Below are 8,418 nucleotides of genomic sequence, written 5' to 3'. Positions count from 1 at the left end.
GTCTGTGTGTGTCAGGCGCTGCGTGTGTGTCAGGCGCTGCCTGTGCGTGTGTGCCAGGCGCTGCCTGTGCGTGTGTGTCAGGCGCCGCGTGTCTGTCAGGCGCCGCGTGTGCGTCAGGCGCCGCGTGTGCGTCAGGCGCCGCGTGTGCGTCAGGCGCCGCGTGTCTATGTGCGTCAGGCGCCGCGTGTCTATGTGCGTCAGGCGCCGCGTGTGAGTGTGTGCGTGTGTGTCAGGTCCGTGTGAGTGTCAGGTGCTGCGTCTGTGTGTGCGTGTGTCAGGTGCTGCGTGTGAGTGTGTGCGCGTGTGTCAGGTCCGTGTGAGTGTCAGGTGCTGTGTGTGTGTGTGTCAGGTGCTGTGTGTGTGCGTGTGTGTCAGGTGCTGTGTGTGTGTGTGTGTGTGTCAGGTGCTGTGTGCGTGTGCGTCCAGCGCTGCATATGCGTATGCGTGTCAGGCGTTGCATGTCTGTGTGTGTCAGGCGCTGCGTGTCTGGGGGGGGTGGCCGGACACACAGCTGAGAGGGGGGGGGGGTGGCTGGACACACAGCAGAGAGGGGAGGGTGACCGGACACACGGCAGGGAGGGGAGGGGGTAGGGGGTGGCCGAACACAGCAGGAAGAGGGGGGAGTTGACCAGAAGAAAGCACAAACACAGTCCCCCACTACCACAAATAATGCAGTTGAGTTTCCCACATTTGGGGAAATCACAGGGGTCAGCATACCCAGAATGCAATGAATGAACCTCACCCTGGGAGAACAATCTTCATGACCATGGTATCTCCTATGCAAAATAAGTATGATTTGGGATAGGGCTGGGGAGGGCCGCTGCAGCCCTTGTAGATTCTTATAAATAAAAGTTCTTCTTTTCTTGTCAAAATTAATAGCTAAGAATAGGCTGCCTGAGGCAGCCCCCTCTTAAGTGGCCTGCTACTGAAGGCACCAACTACAAACTGAGCTCCCTGTTCATGGAAGCGAGGTTATAGAGGAGGGGGCGCTGAGCATCTTGGGAACAGTCAAAAGCTTTGAGCCTGTTGGTGCCTCAGATCAAGATCCTACTCTACACCCCAATGTGAATCCTTGTGGAGTCCAGTGTACCCCACAGAAGAAATGAATGTGTCACACCCATTGGCAGCAACATTAGAATAGCTGCTGATGGGCACAATTGAGAAAGGAAGGGGGGAAAACATTTGAATCCAGCACATATATGTAATTTGAATATGTAATTTGTACCTTCCTACTTTAAAATGTAATGGATGAACCTCACCCTGTGAGAACTATCTTCATGATCAAGAGATCTCATACGCAAGAAAAGCATGTGCTGGGATAGGGCTGTGGAGGGCGGCTGCTCGGGCACACACCCGTCAAGTTAAGGAGATTCAACTGAGGAAGCACAAGGGAACTGCAGGGAGACCACATATTTTCAGATGAACATGAGAGGGCGGAAGGCTGCCTAATACTGAAGCACCCTCAAACATCAAACCATATGCAACAACTAGTACAAGCATTCCTGGGGAAAGGTCTGCAGCAGACGGATTTGCATACGGTGATGTCATCCAAGCAATGGGCATAGTTGGCTGCAACCCTCGTCTGCATATGAAAAGAGAAAATGGTCACGCAGGGCATGGCGGCCTTTGTGGGGTTGCGCTTGGATGACCCCTAGATCGCTTTATACACCCCCATCAGTGTGGGGCTCATGTTGGCCATGCCCAAGCCCCTGAAGCATTCAAGCTGATTTCTTGCAGCAGCTGGACCCAGTAACAGCTCCAGAGTTGCTCTACAAGACAAGTAAAAGGGTGTGAGCCCTGCAGCACCACCTGTAGTTTGCATACACACATATATAGGACAGCATCTCTTATATGCCCCAGGGGCAATAAAATAGTAGCCTTATCTAGGGTATCCGTCCATGCCGCTACAGCACTACACACCCAGGCCGACGCAATTGCCGGTCTGAGTAAGGTACCTGAATGTGTATAAATGGACTTCAGGGTAATCTCCTGTTTGCGGTCAGCAGACTCTTTGAGGGTAGCCGTATCCTGGGACGGGAGGGCTACCTTCTTGGATAAGCGTGTTAATGCTTTGTCCACCCAAGGGGAGGATTCCCATCGTAACCTATCCGTTGATGGGAAAGGGGAATCCTTTTGGAAATCTGCAGGAGATTCCCAAGCTTTTTCACATAACTCGTTCAGCTCGTGTGAGGGGGGAAAGGTTACCTCAGGCTTCTTTCCCTTGTACATATGTACCCTCTTGTCAGGGATAGGGGGCTCCTCTGTGATGTGCAAAACATCTTTTATTGCCATAATCATATATCAAATGTATTTTGCCAATTTTGGCTGTAACTTTGCATCATCGTAATCGACACTGGAGTCAGAATCCGTGTCGGTATCTGTGTCAACAATCTGGATAGTGGGCGCTTATGAGACCCTGACAGTCCCTGCGACATAGGATTAGGCATTGGTTGAGACCCTGACTGTCCCAAAGCTTCTGCCTTGTCTAATCTTTTGTGCAATGAGTTTACACTAGCATTTTAAACATTCCACATATCCATCCAATCAGGTGTCGGCGGAGACACCACGTTCATTTGCTCCCGCTCCTCTCTAATATAGCCTTCTTCCTCAGACATGTCGACACACGTGTACCGACACACTACACACACAGGGAATGCTTTTTCTGAAGACAGTTTCCCCACAAGGCCCTTTGGAGAGACAGAGAGAGAGTATGCCAGCAGACAGCAAACTAGGCTGGAGAGAGACCTAAGACAAAGAAATCTGAATTATATGAAAGCCGACCAGTGGAAACACAAATTATGCAGCCAAGTTTCCCACATTTGGGGAAATCACAGGGGCAGCACACCCAGAGTGCAATGGGTGAGTCTTGCCCTGGGAGAAGCACCTTCATGATCATAGTATCTCACCTGGCAGGTAAGTAGGAGTTGGGCTAGAGCTGGGGAGGGTCGCTGCTCGGGCACCCCCCTGTCAAATGAAGGAGATCCAACTGAGGCAGCACAAGGGAACTCTCGAAAGAAGAACAAGGCTAGAGGAAGATCTGAGACAAAGAAATCTGACTTTTACCAGAGCTGACCAGAGGAAAGCACAAACACAGTCCCCCACTACCACAAATAATGCAGTCGAGTTTCCCACATTTGGGGAAATCACAGGGGTTAGCATACTCAGAATGCAATGAATGAACCTCACCCTGGGAGAACAATCTTCATGACCATGGTATCTCCTATGCAAAATAAGTATGATTTGGGATAGAGCTGGGGAGGGCCGCTGCTCAGGCACATCTCTGTCAAGTAAAGGAGATTCAACTGAGGCAGCACAAGGGAACTCTCATCTGGGGACAACAACTGCAGGGAGAACACATATTTTCAGATGAACATGGGAGGGCAGAAGGCTGCCTAATACTGAAGCACCCCCAAACAACAAACCAAATGCAACAACTAGTACAAGCATTCCTGGGGGAAGGCCTGCAGCAGATGGATTTGCATACGGTGATGTCATCCAAGCAGTGGGTCAAAGTTGGCTTCAACCCTCATCTGCATATGAAAAGAGAAAAGGGGCGTGCAGGGCATGGCGGCCTTTTGCGGCGCTTGGATGACCCCTAGTTCGCATTAAACACCTCCACCCTCCTTCGGTGTGGGGCTCATGTTGGCTATGCCCCAGCCCCTGAAGCATTCAAGCTGATTTCTTGCAGCAGCTGGGCACTGTAACAGCTCCAGAGCTGCTCTGTAAGGCAAGTAAAAGGGTGTGGGCACTGCAGCACTACCTGTAGTTCGCATTGTGCGTTGGAAGGCACAAAGTAAGCAGACAGGAGGAGAAGTCAGGATAGTGCACAAGGGTATAGAAGGGAGGGGCTCAAAAAAAAAAGAAGTGGAAACAGACAGCAAACTAGGCTGGAGAGAGACCTGAGACAAAGAGATCTGAATTATATGAAAGCAGACCAGTGGAAACACAAATTATGCAGTCAAGTGTCCCACATTTGGGGAAATCGCAGGAGCAGCACACCCAGAGTGCAATGGGTGAGCCTTGCCCTGGGAGAAGCACCTTCCTGATCATAGTATCTCACTTGGCACGTAAGTAGGAGTTGGGCTAGAGCTGGGGAGGGTCGCTGCTCGGGCACCCCCCTGTCAAGTGAAGGAGATCCAACTGAGGCAGCACAAGGGAACTCTCAAAAGAAGAACAAGGCTAGAGGAAGATCTGAGACAAAGAAATCTGACCTGTTTTTCCCAAGAGGAAACTATATTAGGAATGCAGACATATGATGGTGGCCCTGTTGGCACCACCGATAACTGACTGGGTAAATGTTTCAGTAATATCAGAGTAAGGTTGGATAAATCTGTGTCCCAGACACAGACGTAGAGAATAGATGTGATATTCATGGCTATGTTTCTTTTCCCTCAGGCCCCGCTGGGTCGCAAAAATGTTATTTTGCCCAGTTACTACACACTGATACTGACACGGATACTGATACTTATGTCGACCATAAGTTTCCTGATTAGATCCAATATTGGCAAGGAGCATTCAGTACATGATTGTGGATATTATGGACATATTAAAATCACTGAAGACCCTGCTGTTCCTGACAAAGGGGTCTATATGTATGTATATATAGATATATAATGAAAGCTGATGTAACGTTCCTCCATCTCTGTTTGAGAAAGTCTGGGCCAGCTCGACAAAATGGTTTCAAATCCCCAAAAGGATTCTGGTTGTTTATTCATTTCCCGCCGCGGACAGAATACAAATACATGTGCATGGGTGAGTAGTAGTATTCAAGAATTGGTCGAATACCTTGTCATCCGATATAGATACCCTGGAGAGATGGGATACTCCTTACGTTGTATCATATCAAGGACACTGCAGCATACTTACGTGAGACTGCAAGGGATATAGGACTCTTGAGTTCACGGGCCAATTTCATGGCAGTGTCGGATAGGAGGGCATTGTGGATTCACCAAGAGAATGCTGATGCTGACTCCAAGAAGAAAGGGAGTCTCTTCCCTATGAAGGTGAAGCCTTGTTTGGTGATATCTAATTAGCACACAGGTAAGGAATTAAGAAAATCTTTATTTAAGGGTGAAGATGTTTCTCACAAAATCGTTGCCCCAATGCATCGTTGAAATTCAAGCTGGAAAGATGATTTTAATATATCACTTGTACATTTTGTATTGCTCTTCTGGTGACAATGTAGTTTGTTTTTGTCAATTACCATTTTAATAATAGGGTAAAGAAAATTAAGTGGATTTTTGAAAGAAAACAATACTGTCAATATACTATTAAAACAAATTAAAATGGTAAAAGTTATTGTACTTTAAGTAAAAATAAAAGAGACAAAATATCAATCCCAGTTTTGGATTACTTTAATTAACAAAAAAAAATGCATATAGCAGAGGATAGTTTCAATCTGCCTACCTCTGGGTTATGGGCCCAGCATGCTTCCATTGCTGTACTCTGCTGCACATGTAAGTGCAAGAGATCCTGAAGCACTCACTCATCATGGGAAAGTACCAATGTGTTTCTTCGTTGGTTGATAGAAGAAACATCTTACAAAAACTCTCCAGATTATTGACTTTTTTAAGTTTTTCTAGGAAACGTTTTAGATGAATGCTTATTAGCATTTGTCAGTATGTACTTTTGCAAAGTGTCTCTGTGGCGCAATCAGTTAGTATGTACGGCTATTAACCAAAAGGTTAGTGGTTCAATCCCACCCAGGGACGTAATTGACCTTGTTATCAGATTTTTGTGATCTTTAAGTAGACAAGTCAAATTTCATACCCCCTGTTATTGTGTAGGGTACCTGGCCTTCTCTGATGTAATCAGAGTTAGATTTGATTCAGTGATTTTATAAAAAAAGCTAGGAAGCACAATTTAGCAGTGGGTAGCAGAGAAAAAAAATATGCTGGCAGAAAAATCCAATTGAGTGATTAAACAGCTCTTTATTTTCTGGCTTTATTTTTATGCTAACAAATTTGTTCTCTGAAAAGTGTCCACAAAGCCAAGTCTCTGATTAACACCTTTGTAAGGATGGTTTTTCACCTATTACTAAATTAAACTTGCTTCATTGGAAAGGCAGCAAGATGCATCCTCATTTCAATGTCTACTGAAATAATACAGGTTGACACCAGGAAACATTAACGCCACTGCATCCTTGCTGCTTTCTCATGTGGAAGTCTGTTTAATGTGAAAACAAGGTGATATCTAATTAGCACACAGGTAAGGAATTAAGAAAATCTTTATTTAAGGGTGAAGATGTTTCTCACAAAATCGTTGCCCCAATGCATCATTGAAATTCAAGCTGGAAAGATGATTTTAATATATCACTTGTACATTTTGTATTGCTCTTCTGGTGACAATGTAGTTTGTTTTTGTCAATTACCATTTTAATAATAGTGTAAAGAAAATTAAGTGGATTTTTGAAAGAAAACAATACTGTCAATATACTATTAAAACAAATTAAAATGGTAAAAGTTATTGTACTTTAAGTAAAAATAAAAGAGCCAAAATATCAATCCCAGTTTTGGATTACTTTAATTAACAAACAAAAAAATGCATATAGCAGAGGATAGTTTCAATCTGCCTACCTCTGGGTTATGGGCCCAGCATGCTTCCATTGCTGTACTCTGCTGCACATGTAAGTGCAAGAGATCCTGAAGCACTCACTCATCATGGGAAAGTACCAATGTGTTTCTTCGTTGGTTGATAGAAGAAACATCTTACAAAAACTCTCCAGATTATTGACTTTATTAAGTTTTTCTAGGAAACGTTTTAGATGAATGCTTATTAGCCTTTGTCAGTATGTACTTTTGCAAAGTGTCTCTGTGGCACAATCAGTTAGTGTGTACGGCTTTTAACCAAAAGGTTGGTGGTTCAATCCCACCCAGGGACGTAATTGACCTTGTCATCAGATTTTGGTGATATTTAAGTAGACAAGTCAAAATTTCAAACCCCCTCTTATTGTGTAGGGTACCTGGCCTTCTCTGATGTAATCAGAGTTAGATTTGATTCAGTGATTTTATAAAAACATCTAGGAAGCACAATTTAGCAGTGGGTTGCAGAGAAAAAGAAATATGCTTGCAAAAAAATCAAATTGCTTGATTTAACAGCTCTTAATTTTCTTGCTTAATTTTTATGCTAACAAATTTGTTCTCTGAAAAGTGTCCACAAAGCCAAGTCTCTGATTAACACCTTTGTAGGGATGGTTTTTCACCTATTACTAAATTAAACTTGCTTCATTGGAAAGGCAGCAAGATGCATCCTCATTTCAATGTCTACTGAAATAATACAGGTTGACACCAGGAAACATTAACGCCACTGCATCCTTGCTGCTTTCTCATGTGGAAGTCTGTTTAATGTGAAAACAAGGTGATATCTAATTAGCACACAGGTAAGGAATTACGAAAATCTTTATTTAAGGGTGAAGATGTTTCTCACAAAATTGTTGCCCCAATGCATCATTGAAATTCAAGCTGGAAAGATGATTTTAATATATCACTTGTACATTTTGTATTGCTCTTCTGGTGACAATGTAGTTTTTTTTTGTCAATTACCATTTTAATAACAGGGTAAAGAAAATTAAGTGGATTTTTGAAAGAAAACTATACTGTCAATATACTATTAAAACAAATTAAAATGGTAAAAGTTATTGTACTTTAAGTAAAAATAAAAGAGCAAAAATATCAATCCCAGTTTTGATTACTTAAATTAACAAAAAAAATGCATATAGCAAAGGATAGTTTCAATCTGCCTACCTCTGGGTTATGGGTCCAGCATGCTTCCATTGCAGTACTCTGCTGCACATGTAAGTGCAAGAGATCCTGAAGCACTCACTCATCATGGGAAAGTACCAATGTGTTTATTCGTTGGTTGATGGAAGAAACATCTTACAAAAACTCTCCAGATTATTGATTTTTTTATGTTTTTCTAGGAAACGTTCTAGATGTATGCTTATTAACCTTTGTCAGTATGCACTTTTTGCAAAGTGTCTCTGTGGCGCAATCGGTTAGTGTGTTCGGCTATTAACCGAAAGGTTGGTGGTTCAATCCCACCCAGGGACGTAATTAAACTTGTGATCAGATTTTGGTGATATTTAAGTAGACAAGTCAAAATTTCAAACCCCCTCTTATGGTGTAGGGTACATGGCCTTCTCTGATGTAATCAGAGTTAGATTTGATTCAGTGATTTTATAAAAAAACAGCTAGGAAGCACAATTTAGCAGTGGGTTGCAGAGAAAAAAAATATGCTGGCAGAAAAATCCAATCGAGTGATTAAACAGCTCTTCATTTTCTGGCTTTATTTTTATGCTAACAAATTTGTTCTCTGAAAAGTGTCCACAAAGCCAAGTCTCTGATTAACACCTTTGTAAGGATGGTTTTTCACCTATTACTAAATTAAACTTGCTTAATTGGAAAGGCAGCAAGATGCATC

The 8,418-nt window shown here is 43.5% G+C and overlaps 5 non-coding genes across 5 annotated transcripts; 1 reads left to right on the top strand and 4 right to left on the bottom strand.

The window, feature by feature from the left end:
• Positions 1–629: 629 nt before the first annotated feature.
• LOC135000235 (U1 spliceosomal RNA) lies at positions 630–793 on the bottom strand. Its single transcript, XR_010202217.1, has one exon. It is a non-coding gene; the product is annotated as a U1 spliceosomal RNA (small nuclear RNA).
• A 1,965-nt stretch (positions 794–2,758) lies between these two features.
• LOC135000237 (U1 spliceosomal RNA) lies at positions 2,759–2,921 on the bottom strand. The gene has a single exon (XR_010202219.1). It is a non-coding gene; the product is annotated as a U1 spliceosomal RNA (small nuclear RNA).
• Positions 2,922–3,073: 152 nt separating this feature from the next.
• On the bottom strand, positions 3,074–3,237 carry LOC135000238 (U1 spliceosomal RNA). The gene has a single exon (XR_010202220.1). It is a non-coding gene; the product is annotated as a U1 spliceosomal RNA (small nuclear RNA).
• Positions 3,238–3,912: 675 nt separating this feature from the next.
• On the bottom strand, positions 3,913–4,075 carry LOC135000236 (U1 spliceosomal RNA). Its single transcript, XR_010202218.1, has one exon. It is a non-coding gene; the product is annotated as a U1 spliceosomal RNA (small nuclear RNA).
• A 3,899-nt stretch (positions 4,076–7,974) lies between these two features.
• On the top strand, positions 7,975–8,048 carry TRNAN-AUU (transfer RNA asparagine (anticodon AUU)). The gene has a single exon. It is a non-coding gene; the product is annotated as a tRNA-Asn (tRNA).
• The last annotated feature ends 370 nt before the right edge of the window (positions 8,049–8,418 follow it).

The sequence above is a fragment of the Pseudophryne corroboree genome, unplaced genomic scaffold (genome assembly GCF_028390025.1).
Source record: "Pseudophryne corroboree isolate aPseCor3 unplaced genomic scaffold, aPseCor3.hap2 scaffold_1528, whole genome shotgun sequence".
NCBI lineage: Eukaryota > Metazoa > Chordata > Amphibia > Anura > Myobatrachidae > Pseudophryne > Pseudophryne corroboree.
Note: the sequence above shows the minus strand (reverse complement) of the source record. Positions and strands in the feature narration are given on the sequence as shown.